This window comes from Chrysemys picta, chromosome 6 (genome assembly GCF_011386835.1).
Source record: "Chrysemys picta bellii isolate R12L10 chromosome 6, ASM1138683v2, whole genome shotgun sequence".
Classification (NCBI taxonomy): domain Eukaryota; kingdom Metazoa; phylum Chordata; order Testudines; family Emydidae; genus Chrysemys; species Chrysemys picta.
In genome coordinates, this window is record NC_088796.1 from 129,847,456 (window position 1) to 129,862,358 (window position 14,903).

At 47.5% G+C, this 14,903-nt stretch overlaps 1 protein-coding gene and 1 long non-coding RNA gene across 7 annotated transcripts in view; one reads left to right on the top strand and one right to left on the bottom strand.

The window, feature by feature from the left end:
* LOC101953849 (phospholipid-transporting ATPase ABCA1) overlaps positions 1 to 8,817 on the bottom strand; it is a 129,202-nt gene extending 120,385 nt beyond the window's left edge. For all 6 annotated transcript variants that reach the window (XR_010588736.1, XR_010588737.1, XR_006177039.2 and 3 more), the window contains exon 1: positions 8,677 to 8,817. The gene's annotated coding sequence lies outside the window, so the exon portion shown is untranslated. The remainder of the gene's footprint in view (positions 1 to 8,676) is intronic.
* Positions 8,341 to 14,903, top strand: part of LOC135972315 (uncharacterized) — a 37,628-nt gene continuing 31,065 nt past the window's right edge. Inside the window, exons 1-2 of the long non-coding RNA XR_010588738.1 lie at positions 8,341 to 8,441; positions 10,658 to 10,741. This is a non-coding gene — a long non-coding RNA (uncharacterized LOC135972315). The remainder of the gene's footprint in view (positions 8,442 to 10,657; positions 10,742 to 14,903) is intronic.

Consider the following 14,903-nt stretch of genomic DNA (forward strand, 5'->3'; position numbering starts at 1 on the left):
CCTGAAGCGTAGTGGCATGCCAACAAATACAGTTATTATCAAGGCTTTCTACTAAGGAGTAGCTTGCACAGTTGAAGTAAAATGCGGCAGGCTTGAGCAAACAGTTCAAGAGACACTGGCGTCAAACAATGTATTCTCTCACCTTTACTGTCTGGCATTGGTATTGACTTCATTATGAGGAAAAAGTGTAGACAAATACAACACAGGCATCACATGGCTCAACAACAGAACAGTAGAAGATCTAGATTTTGCGGACAATATACTGGTTTTAACTGCTCAACCAACATGAAAGTAAAGACCAGAAAGATTTATAGCATCACAGAAAAGACATAGCTAATAATTTGTTAAGAAAAACAAATCTAATGAAAATCCCAGCAACTCCCAACTCAAGCATTACATTAGAAGGCAAAGAAATACAAGCAGTAACTGAATTCACATACTTTGGCAGTAACATGCAAGCCGATAGGGATATCCAAAAGGAAATTAAGTAATGAACTAACAAAATGGCAGCTGTGTTGACCAGCTTAAACAAGATCTAGTCAAAAAAAAATTCTAGAATTTAAAGATCAAAACGAGGACTCTTCAACTCAAATACTCACCAGCAACTACACACCACACTACAGAAACACCAACCCAGGAACCAATCTCTGCAGCAAACCTCGTTGCCTACTCTGTCCCCATATCTACTCTGGTGACACCATCAGAGGACCCAAACACATCAGCCACACCATCAAGGGCTCATTCACCTGCACATCCACTAATGTTATATATGCCATCATGTGCCAGCAATGCCCCTCTGCCATGTACATTGGCCAAACCGGACAGTCCCTCCGCAAAAGAATAAATGTACATAAATTGGACATCAGGAATGGTAACATACATAAGCCAGTAAGTGAACACTTCAATCTCCCTGGTCATTCTATTACAGATTTAAAAGTCACTATCATTGAACAAAACAACTTCAGAAACAGACTTCAAAGAGAAACAGCAGAACTAAAATTCATTTGCAAATTTAACACCATTAATCTGGACTTGAATAGGGACTGGGAGTGGCTGGCTCATTACAGAAGCAGCTTTTCCTCTCCTGGAATTGACACCTTCTCATCCATTATTGGGAGTGGACTACATCCACCCTGATTGAATTGGCCCTGTCAACACTGGTTCTCCACTTGCGAAGTAACTCCCTGCTCTCCATGTGTCAGTATAGAATGCCTGCATCTGTAACTTTCACTCTATTCATCTGAAGTGAGGTTTTTACCCATGAAAGCTTATGCCCAAATAAATCTGTTAGTCTTTAAGGTGCCACCAGACTCCTTGTTGTTTTTGTAGATACAGACTAACACGGCTACCCCCTGATACTCAACTCAAATGTTATTTCTACCTTAACATATAGATGTAAATGCTGGAAATCCAGCAGCCTTCAAAAGCAAATGGCTCAGGAAGTTACAAGGTATTAAATTGAATGAATTTATAACCAATGCCAAGATTTGTCAGAGTTCAACAACTCCTTATCTCTAAAGAATGATCTCTAAAGTTATCCAGAAAAGAAGATGGAAAGATCTGGGACACCAATTAAGAATGAAGCCAGAACATCTGCCATGACAAGTGTGCCACTGGGCAGTTGGAGGAACATGCAAAAGGCTCCAACAGAAAGAATCCCTCCATCAAACAAGACCCAGACAGGGAAAACTTATGGGACTTAACAGAGGACCTACTAAGAGTAGCCCAGGATAGACAAGGATGGCAGAGCCTTGTTCATGCCCTAAGCTACATCTCATGGCACAGGAAAGATTCAGATTCAGAACAGAGCAGAATTTTCTTCATTAACTTTAAAAGCCTAAACACTGGCTCAGGACAATTTGTTTTACTTACAATACGTAAAATTCCTCTTACATCTAATACAGGATATAACCTCATTTTTCTGATACATACTTCAATTTTTGGAGTTTGGGGGTTTTACTTTCACACACAAAAATATAGAGAGGTGAAAAGACCCAGTTTGGTCAATTAAAAACAATGTTGCTTCACTATTGCTTTCTTTATAACCTACATAATTCTGTGCCTATGCAGAAGGACGGTGAGGTTCAAAAGGGAGGGAAATCCAGCACAGAATACCAGATGGAGTTTATAAAAAGAAAGAACGGGGAACAACTGGCTTCAAAAATGAAAATACACATAAAAGTCAAGCATTTCCAAGTTGTTAAGGAGGCTGTTTGTTTTAACAAAAGAAAAATAGGCGCCATCCATTTTTAAATACGGAGAGCAAGATATCCTTAGCTGGTTGAGTTCGCAATGCTCCACTGAAGTCAAAGGAGCTAACCTGGTCTGTATCTGCTGAGGATCTGGCTTATAAGTGTCTGAATACTGCAGTAAATCCAGACTTTACCATGTGTGACTGGGACTGAGGAGAAGGGTCTAGAATGTAGCATTAATGAAATGACGACATGAACCTGGGATGGAGGCTCTGGAAAAGAAAAAAAAGAACCAAGAGGACAGGAAACAAAACGGGGGAAAAGGCTTCAGGGAGAGCAAGAGGCAGTCTGAGGGCATCAGAAGACACATCAAGAAAAGAGGAGGTGGTGTCCATTCCCTGTAAGCAAACAGGGATTAAAGGTAAAACCCTGACCTCATTGAAGTCAATGGAAAAAACTCCTAGACAGCAAGAATTGCCAAACAGTTTAATGGGGCAAATCATAATTAAAAAAACAATATTTAAAAGGAAGACAATTGGTCAACAGGAAGGGAAACATTTTTCTTGCAAAGAAAGTTTTTAGGTTAAAAAGTAGAGTTATGTAACTACAGGACAAGGTCAGTTCTGTTTAATAAACAGTGGTCACTTTGACCTTTTAGAGCTACCTGTTTAGGGCTTGATTGTCAACCAGCTTCCATATGGCCTTCATTTGTGCACCCACAAATAGGGGGGCCAGAGCTGTTGCTCCCACAACAAATGGTAGGTAGGGATGGGAGTTTGGGCCTAACTCTGCTCCCACTGAAATCAACCAGGTGAAACTTGACTTCAGTGAGCAGAGTTAGGCCAATGCTGAGAGCTTTGGAAAATTCCACGCAAGAAGTTAATTAATATTTGCATCCACAGTGAGTTCGGAGGACAACTATACAACACACCCTACCTGCGAAAGCAGAGTTCCTTTTGGAAAACTTGGGCCTTAAACTCAGCAAGAGGACATGGACACAAAGATCTCCCTGACCACTGGCCTCAAGGAGATTACCCCCCCCCCCCACCGAGATATGCCGCTCCCCCAATTCTGAGAAAGATTGTGCTCTCATGTGTGTCTGGCACAGTGTCATCTTAACTTTAGTATTTGTATTAGGACAGCCAGAAGCCTGAAACTGAGCTCCCCATCGTGCTAAGCATTGTACAGATCAGCGGGCGGGATTGAACCTGGGACTTCTGGAGCTTAGTGCATGAGCTGAAAGCCAACTGGCTCGTAGCTAAGGCTGTAGAGCAGACTCAATCGCTCTGTCTCTAAGTCAGTGGTCGCCAACCGGTCAATTGTGATCTCCGGTGGCGCAACATGGCTGCCACTAAGGCAGGCTCCCTGCCTCCCCCGGTCCCACTCCCAGAAACGTCCAGCCACTCCCGCTGCTCCTGCCTGCAAGCACCACCCCCGCAGCTCCCATTGGCCAGGAGAGCTGTGGGGGCGGTGCAGAGCCATGTGCCCCCCGCCCCCAGGGGCACGTTGGCCCCTTCCAATGGGAGTGGTGTGGGGCTGGGGTAGGCAAGGAGCCTGCCTTAGCCTAGCTGCGCCCGCTGCCGACCGGGAGCTGCTGGAGGTAAGTGCTGCCCAGCGGGAGGATGCACCCCAACCCCCAGCCCTGAGCCCCCTCCTGGAGCCAGCACCCCATACCCCCTCCTGTACCCCAAATCCCCAGGCTTGTTAACTAGTATAAAATTTAGTGAGAGGTTTTTGGGGTGATATTCCACAAGTTATTTCACTCAGAACAAATGACCATCTGAGGGTAATAACTTTTGGTCACTTACAAATCTTTTCTATGGCACCGCTAACTTGGTCTCCCAATTAAAAGAGAATATCCGATTTCCTTTGAAATGCTCTCTTGATTCTGTGGTCAGAGTCCCGGGCTTTGTTTGCTTATTCCCAAAACATATCCCTTTCAGTCTAGCCCAAACTGGTACAGTCTTGGAACTACTCTTCTTTTTTTCCTGTCTAAAACCAATGGTTCCCTAATGAAGTTAATATAATGCAAAATGGTCCTTTATTGGATTAAGCTAGCATTCTTCTAAGCAGCACTCCCCCAGAAAATAACTAACGGGCATAAGAAGTCAGCTTGATTGTGGATATTTATCCTGTTTAAACTACAGGCTCTGATGTTCTTTCCTATTAGAATCTTTAATCAACCTTTTACCCTATTGCTCAGAAGAATAAAGTGCTCTGAGTGTTCTTTATCTGTCCATGATGTTAGGCTGTTTTGTCAGAAAAGCTGCATCAACAGTTTTCCATCCTACTCGGCCTCTCTGCCACAGTCCTTGAGGCGAGATCACATGTCTTCGTCCAATGACAAATGCTTTAAAAAAATAAATAAAAAGGCAGAACTAGCCTTTTCCCTTTATAAAACCTACCCATAACAGAACACAAGGGGAAAAAAAAATCTATTACCATATTCCATCAATAACCGGGACATGGTGACTAACATTCTCTTGATGTCTAGCATTTTCAGATGACTTACTGTGTGTGACAAAAATCTACTGAAGTTCAGAAGTGTGGCTAAAGTCTGGGATGTATTTTTATAGTATCCCTCTCTCTTTTGCAGGATCAATAATACATATCTAATGTATATTCTTAACATACTCCACAACTACACCCACCAGGTATGTTACACAAAAATAGATTAAAATAATATTTAAGTTCCACGGTCACATTCTCAGCTGATGTAAGCTAGCAGAGCGATGCTGAAGTCGATGGAGCTCTGCCAGTTTACACCAAGAGAAAATTTGGCCCCCTGCATCACCACGGAAAGTAAGGAAATCTGGAGTGAAATTAAAAGATTAGGACTGATTCTGCTCTCACTTCTACCAAGGTAAATCAAAAATAACACCGTGGACGTCAATGGAGTTACACTGGAGTCTGATCACAATCATGCTCTTTGTGCCTAACTCCTCATTTGGGGGTGAAATTCCAACCCTGTGCAACACAAGTCCCCATAGAAGTCCTAGGTAACAGTGTCTAGGCAGTGCAGCTCATGTGGTAAATGATGTTACCCACTGCCCAAAGCCTATAAGCAATGTAGTACTCAGACATGGTAGGATGGGTTAAAATGATAGACCTATAGGCAAAACTCCTATTTCCATGCTTTTGTGGGCCAAATTCTGCCACCATTCACACACCTGGGAACTCTCCATCAATGGCATTGCACCCCATGTGTAGCTTAGAGAAGACTTCCCTTGAAATCACATCTCATTTGATTAATTTATGACTGAACCCTGCACTCTCATACTCCGGGTTAGATTCTACCCTGAGGTCAGTGAGGTTACTTCTTATTCACTTTGCAGTAAATGAGAACAAAACCTCAGTACAAAAACTCCATAAACCCTGCTGCAAGGAAGTCAATAGGAATGTTGCTTGAGTAAAGACTGCAGGATTGGCCCTTAGATCTGATGTTTTTTTAAAGACATTGTGAATGTCACATTTGCTTGTTTCTTTGTTCAGGGGAGCAGGCTGAAATTTAATTATGGAAATATTGGAGAGCTGAAACAACTTCTAAAACATACAAGGCTGGGTTGAAATTTATACTGAAGGACCTAATGTAAATGAGAAATAGGCCACAGTAATCAGCCAGTGATTGGCACCATTAATGTTTAGATTTTAATCCTATAAAACCTCTACTGTCTATGCTGTAAATAGGTATTTAGAGATTTTTCCAAAAACACCTATTTATCGGATAGATAGCACAATTAGCATCTGCGGTGAAGAGATCATTCTGTACTTTTTTAAAATATTTGTTTGCATTATTTAATATTGAGCCATATTTGGGAACTTTATAATATGTATATTAGGCCATCCCAACTTTTGCAAATGCAAAAAAGTCAAGATTCAATTGCATTTCAGGATGCTTATTTCACACTTCGAACACAAACATAATGGAGAAGAGTGGATTTGAATTTTTTTTTTAATAGTTTTTTTTAAGAAGAATTTGAAGTGTGACTCTTTGGGGGCAGCTTACTTGCATTGACTCAGAGATTGTACCTCACTGCGATAATCTAACCTGACCTGCAGAACATAGGCCAGAGAATTTCACCCAGCAATTCCTGCATCTAATCTAGTAATATCGGGTCAAAACTGAGCAACTCTTTTTAAAAAAGACAGACAGACAATCTCCATTTGAAGACTCCAAGCGATATTATCCCCTTTGTAATCTGTTCCAGTGGTTAGCTACCCATTGCAGCTATGCATTGCACTTTACTGCACGACTCAAAAACAGTGGAGTAGAAATGTATTTCCCCTGGAGCCCCACTGAAGTTGGGATATTTGTGGAGTAAGGTGCTACTTCGTGTGACTAAAGGGATCAGAGTCTGGCTATTAATAGGCAGGTGCAGTACAAAGCACAGATTGCACAGCACTGTTTTTGCATACGTTCAGGCTCCCATTGACAATGGATTGTAGTGGCTCAGAAAGTGCAGTTACGTCTGTCATGTCATTAATATCGTACACCAAGAGTCCCTGATATTCTGTATTTAGCGTAACAGTCTGCAAGGGCACCGCAGAAACTCACAACGATCCATCTGTTTCGGGGATGTCTCATCATATACTTCCATTTGGATTTCTTAAAAGACGCAAAATGTGCAGTAAGAGCGAGGCACAAGGCACAAGGCACGTGGCACGTCTCCTTTTCCCTCACCATAATCCCTATTAAACCGCACTCTGAGCTTGATTTTGGTTGTGCTGTAACAATGCTTCCTTGGCAGTTATAAAGCACTGCACAAGGATCTTTATCACACCAGTTATTAATGAAACATCATGAAAATTAAAGCACATCTGTTGTCTACTGTGACTAGTGTTGGGTTGTACATAGGATCCACTGGTTGGGTTTTAGTATTTTAAAATATTAACGTGGCCAGATGTTCAAGAAAGCTCAGTTTCCATTTAGGCCCCAATTCAACCAAGCATTTAAGCACACTGGCTTACTGGATTCACCCCACCAGAGAATCTGCCCTAAATGTTTCCCTGAGGTTAAAAAAAATTGTATTTAGGTTAAAACTGTATTTTGTGTCTTTATTTGTATTTATGTTTTTATCATAGAAAACAAGAATTGGGAAATGTTCATTTGCATTTTTAATGCATTATCTGTGCTAGAACTAAAAGGAATTTTTGGTGAAAAATATCAGCGGTTTTCAAGTTGCAACTTAAATCTCGTTGCTTTATTTTGATACTTTAAAAAAAATGTTTACACTCCATAGAAATCAAACATCAGTGTTTATAATAGGCTGATAATGGGTTATAGTGTACCAGTTTAGAGTAATGAGCTATAATGTAGAAACAAAGGATGTAACACTCCCTGAAAGTTGCTGTCACTCAAAGAAGTACTGGGACAGGTTTTGATCTTGTATGCATCTGGAGTAATTCCACTGACTTTAATAGAGTGACACTGGTGTAGCGAGATCAGATTCTGACCCATTAGGCTTTCACATCGCGCAATGGAGGAATAAATGCAGGGAGCATGAAATCCGTACCCCACAAGAATACCCAAATAAAGTGAACGACGCTGTTCAGAAAAATTGAAAGCACCCCCCTAGTTCCAAGCACTTCTTTCTATTCTGCACAAACATCCCCCAGGCGGGAAATGGAACCGGAAACCAGGAAATTCACAAGGTAGCCTTGAGTTGATCAGTAGCTATTTTTCCATTCCCCCCCCCCCCCCCTTTCGCTGGATCCCGTCAATCTTTTTTTTCTTGCAAAGCACATTCCTTGGAGCGAGATTCTCCCCTGCCAGAATCATGTCTCTCCTTGAGGCGAATGCCCGGTCCCCAGGCGAGCCCGGTGTGTGCACAAACAACTTGGCCAGGAGGAGATCTTCAATTGTTATTTTTCTAAGGAACCAGAGCTCACACGCCTGGGGTTACTCGCGGTCAGTTCTAGCGAGTCTGTTCGGGCTTCCCTCCCTTCCTGCCTCAGCAACCCCCGCTTGAGGCTCCGTCTGAGAAAGCAGTAGGGGAAGGGGGGGCAAAGCAGTTCTCGGGCAAAGAGGGGCCGGGCCGCCCAGAGGATTCAGGGGGCCCGGGGCAAAGCAATGTCAGGGGCCCCTTCCATAAAATAAAGTTGCAATTCAGGGCCCGGGCGGCCCTGAGAGGGGTCCCCCTGCCCCAGGCAGGCTGGCGCTGGTTAGCGATGGCTCGAGCGGGCGATGAAAGCAGAAGACAGGCAGAACCGGGCCACGGGGGGTCAGGGACTAGACGTGAACACGTCCAGGTGAGGCGGGGGAGCAGGGCAAGGGGCAAGCCCCAAAGGAGCGTGTCCCGTGCGGGGGGAGACGGGGGCGGCTGCCCCAGGACGGGGGGAGGTGAGCGGAGCGAACAAAGCTGGAGAAGCGCCGCTCCAGACACAGCCCAGCCCCTTGCGGGCCGCGGGGCACAGGGCGGGCGGAGACCCCCACTTCAAACAGACACCCCCCCCCCCCGGACAGCAAGCGCCAGCTGAGCCCTACCTGGGTGCCGCTGCAGTCTCCCCGCTGCGCGGAGCCCCGGCCCCGTGCGCGCAGCAGTGCGGTGAGCTGCGCTGCGCTGCGCTGCGCGGCCGCCCGGGCGCTGCTGCAAGACGAGGGGCTCGAACCCGCCGCTCCTTTTATAGCTGCCCCGGCAGCGCCGCGCGGGGAGGTTATTATCGGTCAAACACGGCTCCCGGCTGCTGCTGTTTATGTCGCGCTGTCACTCACACGCAGCACGTGGCGACCCGGCCCGCCTCTTAAAAGGGCGATGCGCGCCACCGGGGTCCGGTCCGCGCAGCCTTCCGCGCAGCTGGCGCCTGGGGTTGCGAGCCACCAGCTGCTGCAGGGCAGCCCATGGGCGGCCAGGGACGGGGTGTGTCTGGGGCTGGGCTCCTGGCATACCGGGCTGTTTCAAAGGGTCCCTTGACAGCTCCTGTCCCCGGGGCCAGCTGGGCTCTCCTCCCTGCTCCAGGCATTGCAACCTCTGGGGTTCCCTGTGGGCACTCAACCCCCGCTCTGCCCAAGGCGCTGCCCCACTCCACCACTTCCCCCAAGGACCCACCCCACCCTGCCTCCTCCTGCCCCAGCTACACGCCCGCCCTGCCTCTTCTCGCCACCTTTCGCCCCCCTTCCCTCCCTCGCCTCTTCCTGCCCTTGTGCCTCCCTCTCCCCCCAGCGCCTCCTGCCTGCTGCTGAACAGCTGGTCGGCGGCAGGACGGAGGCGCTGGGGGAAGGGGAGGAGTTTTTTTTCCATGGGTGCTCCAGCCCCGGACCACCCGCTGTGTCAGCGCCTATGGTCCCAGCACCACTCCGGCTTGGCCCAGCCATCAGGACGATGGGAGTCTGGGTAGGCCAAACCTGCAGGAGTGGCACTGCGAGTCCATGAGCCAGGTCACAACTCCGCTCAGACAGGTTGCAAGGCCCAGAGCAGAGAGCCGAGCCCAGCCAGCCCTGCAGTACGGGAGCTGCTGCTATGGGGTGTATGCCAGGCAGAGCCCACCCTCCTGGGATGCAGGACCTAACTGAAACCACCCCAGGGCCTTCCACCCCCAGACTATTTACTAGGTCACAACAGGCTATAAACATTTACAAATGAGTCCTGTGCCGCAAAAGATTGAGAATCACTGTTCTAGCAAAGGGTCTAGGCCTCACTGGGTGAGTTTCTCTCACTGGGCCGTGTTATGGTGGTCAAAATGGCCCCTTCCGCCTTAAAATCCATCTCTATTCCCTGTCCTCCATGAACAAGGCAAGGGATAACACCTCTGGATACCTGTGTGTGTCTTACAGGCGTTGTGAGAAAGCTGGGAGTGGGGGGGGCTTTGAATATGAGCAAATGAGACACTAGTATCCATGGGATCTTCATATTAATTGGGCATATTCAGGCAACTGCCAGCTATTTTATAAAGTCTGTAAACTTGGATGTTTTATAAAGTTGAGGATGAATGGTTATTTATACAAACATTCATGCCAGAAGTTAGTTGATGTAAGCACGGTCTGAATGAATTCTCCCCCGACAGCTAGCTGGGATGGGGAGAGACTTCAGGAGCAAACTGTATGTACATGAACACACCTACTCTGCTTAGATATCCAGCAGATAGAGCCGTGTGCTGCTCAAAGTGCTCAACTTTGGCTGGTGTTGGGTTACAAATCACTTTAGTACTGCATGCAGGGGGAGTGGAATGCTGTTATCAGTGTTGTTGTCATTATTATAAGAATAAAGGGAAGCAGAACTGTGCTTAACCTGTCCCAAATGAGGTGGTTGCCCTCAGCTGAAAGGACCTCATTAAGCCAGGGGCTCCAATGCCAGAGGCCTAGGAAAGGTAAGCAGGCAGAGAATGGGTTGGGCCATGCTGCCTACTCAGAAGGTGTGGCTTGTCCTTAAGTGTCTCAGGCTGGTTTAACTTGTTCTTCCCCACTATTCAAAGAAAGAACTAAATAGGCTTTATTAGGAGCTTCTTTGTTATTTTTAATGTTCACTCAGAGCTGAAATCACATGTGGTGGGACCCAGTCTGCAAAGAGCTAAAAATCGCAAAGAGACCGACCTGAAGAGGCCCCAGCAGAGAGGTAGGTAGCAGCAGAAGGTGGCTGATGGGCAGCTACCACCACTGGCGGCAGGAGCGGCTGGCCAGAGCAAGTGCTCAGGTGTCTTCTTCCCCAGGTGGGAGGTGAATGCACAGAGATGCACCTCTGAACCCTGGGTCCTCACTGACCAAGGGCAATCACTGTGAGTGGGTATGGTTGGGGTGGAAGTGGGCCGGTATGGGCCGGTATGGCATACCGGTAAGAAGCCCGTACCGGCCCGTACCCAGCCCACGTTAACATGCTGCCACAGCAAAGGACCTTCCTTAAAGCGCTGCCGTGGCAGCACTTTAATGTCATTGCCCCTTTTGCCCCCCCCCCTCCCAGGCTGCCGTCACCGGGGGGCAAAAGGGGCAGCTGCCCCAGGGCCGGTGATTTAAAAGGGCCCGGGGCTTCCGGCTGCTGCTACCGTGACAGCCGCTGGAACCCCAGGTGGCATGGGCCAGGCAGCGCAGATGGGCTCGCTGGGGGAGGCTGATCCCCAGCCCCATGCCTTCCGCCTTCGCCCCCCATACAGGTAAGTGTTTAATATTACTTTCACCCCTGGGTATGGTGAAGGAGAAGAGGGGGGCACAGTAAAGGAACTGTTAATTGTAGAACTCAAGAACAGGAGGCGGAAGGCTCTGCCCCACACACTCTGGGGTGGGCATCCAGCTCACAGGTTTATGTTTATGAATCCTGCTTGTGACATTTTCCCCAATTAATGTCGGGTGACTTCTCTCCTTTTATTAAAAGTTTCTTTTCTACACTCAGACTCTGTGCTTGTGAGAGGGGAAGTATTGCCTGTCAGAGGTGCTGAGGGGTGGTGTCAAGTATCAGAGGGGTAGCCGTGTTAGTCTGAATCTGTAAAAAGCAACAGAGGGTCCTGTGGCACCTTTAAGACTAACTGAAGTATTGGGAGCATAAGCTTTCGTGGGTAAGAACCTCACTTCTTCAGATGCAAGTAATGGAAATTTCCAGAGGCAGGTATAAATCAGGGGGGGCGGTATGTAATTTTCCCAGGTTACTGGGTGGGGGCTCGAGCCGGTTCTGTGTTGTATCGATGGAAAGGAACCAGGGGTGGCTCTATGTTTTTTGCCGCCCCAAGCACGGCAGTCAGACAGGCGGTCCGCAGTCACGCGGATTCGGCGGCGTTTCTGCAGGTGGTCTGCCGGTCCTGTGGCTTCGGGGTACTTGCCGCCGAATTGCCACCGAAACCGCAGGACTGGCCACCGGCAGACCTCCCGCAGGCATGCCGCCGAAGCCCGCCTGACTGCTGCCCTCACAGCGACTGACACGCCCCCCCCCCCCCATGGCTTGCCGCCCCAGGCATGCACTTACTGCGCTGGTGCCTGGAGTCGCCCCTGAAAGGAACCCCTAGATACTGAACCTGGCCCTGGTTGCTGCTGGCTCCGCCTGGCAGAAAAGTTACATTATTAATCATTTGTTATGCTCCTTTCAAAAAAATCTTGGAGTTTTTATACCCACATTCGCATTTGTTTCGCTAAACCAGTGCAAACCCCTACATGGAAACTTCTTTTGATTTGAACGGTTTATTTTGATTTGAACGGTTTATTTTGGTGTAGCATGACCCTGTCCCTTATCAGCTAAACCAAAATGTGACCGTCTTCACTACAATCACACCTCAAGGTGGGCAACTGGGAATTAGTCACCTTGCTTTACTCAATAGAGCACCACAATGGTGCAGAGTAGCAAGTGAGTTCTGCGTGGCTGCTGCCAGCCTTGCATCCAGCCTGGCATGGTATTCACACACAGAGAAATCTGCGTGTGTACCCAATGGTTTGTAATGCCCCAGTTTGCTGTGACACTCCTTTCACAGGCTGTTGTGGGACAGCTTGTCTGTTCCCTCCACAGATTGTGTGCAGAAGTGGTCTAGGCCAAGGAAATTCATGTCCTGGCAAGAGCAAAGCTGGTGTGCTTTTACCTCCTTGTGCTCAAAGCTTGCTTTAAACTGAAGTAAGAGCGTCTGCATAGCCTTCTACACTGGTTTAACTATTTTTTGAATAACACCTTCAGTTAAACCAATGCAACTTTGGGTGTAGAGGAGCTCTCTGGTTAGTGGAAACAAACCAGGAGTGAAATCCTGGCCCTGTTGAAGTCAATGGGAATTTTGCCATTGACTTCAATAGGGTCACGATTTTATCCCATGTTACTTATTGTAGATAACAAAGCATGAATGGCAAAAGTTAGCAGTTCACCAACAACCCATAGGCTGCAAGTTGTTTGTCCAACTAATATTTATGAATAGGTTATACATTAGGAAGAAATTGGGAACAAAAAGAAAAAAGGCTAAACTCATATGTAGAATTATTTGCAGTACACAATCTGACCAGCTGTAGTTGCAAAGGGGGAGGGATAGCTCAGTGGTTTGAGACTTGGCCTGCTGAAACCCAGCATGGTGAGTTCAATCCTTCAGGGGGCCATTTAAGGATCTGGGCAAAAAATCTGTCTGGGGATTAGCCCTGCTTTGAGTAGGGGGTTGGACTAGATGACCTGCTGAGGTCCCTTCCAACCCTGATCTTCTATGATATAGTGAACATTTCTTTCAGCTTCATGGGAAATGTGCTTGATTACCTAGTTTACTGTACTAGGGGGCAGATCCTGAGCTGGTGTAAGTTGTTATAGCTCCATTATTATAGAGTTACCATATTTAGTGCCTCCGAAAGGAGGACACTCCACGGGGCCCCGCCCACGCCCCCCACCCAACTCCGCCCCCTCCCCTGCTTCCCGCGAACATTTGAGTTGTGGGAAGCCTGAAGCAGGTAAGGGGCGGGTGTCGGGGGGGGAGGAGGCGCGGCCCAGGCTGGCCCCCCCAGCGTTTCCAGCCTGGGTCGGCCCCGGGCCCGGCCCCCGGCCCGCCCAGCACTGCGGTCCCCGGCCCGGCCCCCGGGCCCCTGGCCGAGCACCCCCGGCACCGCACCGCTGGTCCCCAGCCCGGCCCCCGGCACCGCCGGCCCGGCCCCGCACCGCCAGCCCGGCCCGGCCCCGCACCGCCAGCCCGGCCCGGCCCCCCCGGCCCGGTCCCACTCCGATTTTCCCGGACATGTCCGGCTTTTTGGGATTTCCCCCCGGACGGGGATTTGGAGCCCAAAAAGCCGGACATGTCCGGGGAAATCCGGATGTATGGTAACCCTACATTATTACCCCAGCTGAGAATCTGCCAATAGAAGCTGTTTGCTGTTCAGCTTTCTCTTTCTGCAATGCCCACTGATAGATCACTATTAGAAAGAGGATCACAACAGCCTCTGGAGCATAGGCTGTGCCTGTGTATTGTGAATTTTTCCACACATAAAATTCTATATGGTAAAAACATTTAATGCACAAGAGAGAAGAAATTCTAAATTAGGATTCCCACTGCAGATCCATTGCTCATCTATAGTAAAGTCTTTTGCCTTATTGTACACGCTGTTCATGCATTGCTTTAATATGAGCAACCTGGCTGGGTGGGAACAATGTCTGAATTTCCTGATTTCTGTGTGTTTCAATGCTCAGCCATAAAGTTACATTAACTTTTTACTTCTTTCATTCTTTAAAGAAAAATAAGGAGACGGAAGTGAGTGATCACACCCTGAAACAGACTCTCAAGAGATTACAGTGAGCACGCTTTAAAATAAAATTAGCCATGTGACCCTCAAACATACCAAATAAATGTGCACTCACATTTGGGAATTGGTCCTGCTTTGAGCAGGGGGTTGGACTAGATGACCTCTTGAGGTCCCTTCCAACTCTGATATTCTATGATTCTATGATTCTATATGCAGTGTATAGGCCAGGGGTTGGCAACCTTTCAGAAGTCGTGTGTCGAGTCTTCATTTATTCACTCTAATTTAAGGTTTTGCGTGCTGGTAATACATTTTAACGTTTTTAGAAGATCTCTTTCTATAAGTCTATAATATAGAACTAAACTATTGTTGTATGTAAAGTAAATAAGGTTTTTAAAATGTTTAAAAAACTTCATTTAATTAAATTAAATTAAAATGCGGAGCTCCCCGGACCAGTGGCCAGGACCCGGGCAGTGTGAGTGCCACTGAAAATCAGCTCGCGTGCCGCCTTCGGCACGCGTGCCATAGGTTGCCTACCCCTGGTATAGGCTCACACAGTGAATTCAAACACAAAGCTATAAGTAAGTAGAATTATGCCAAACTAC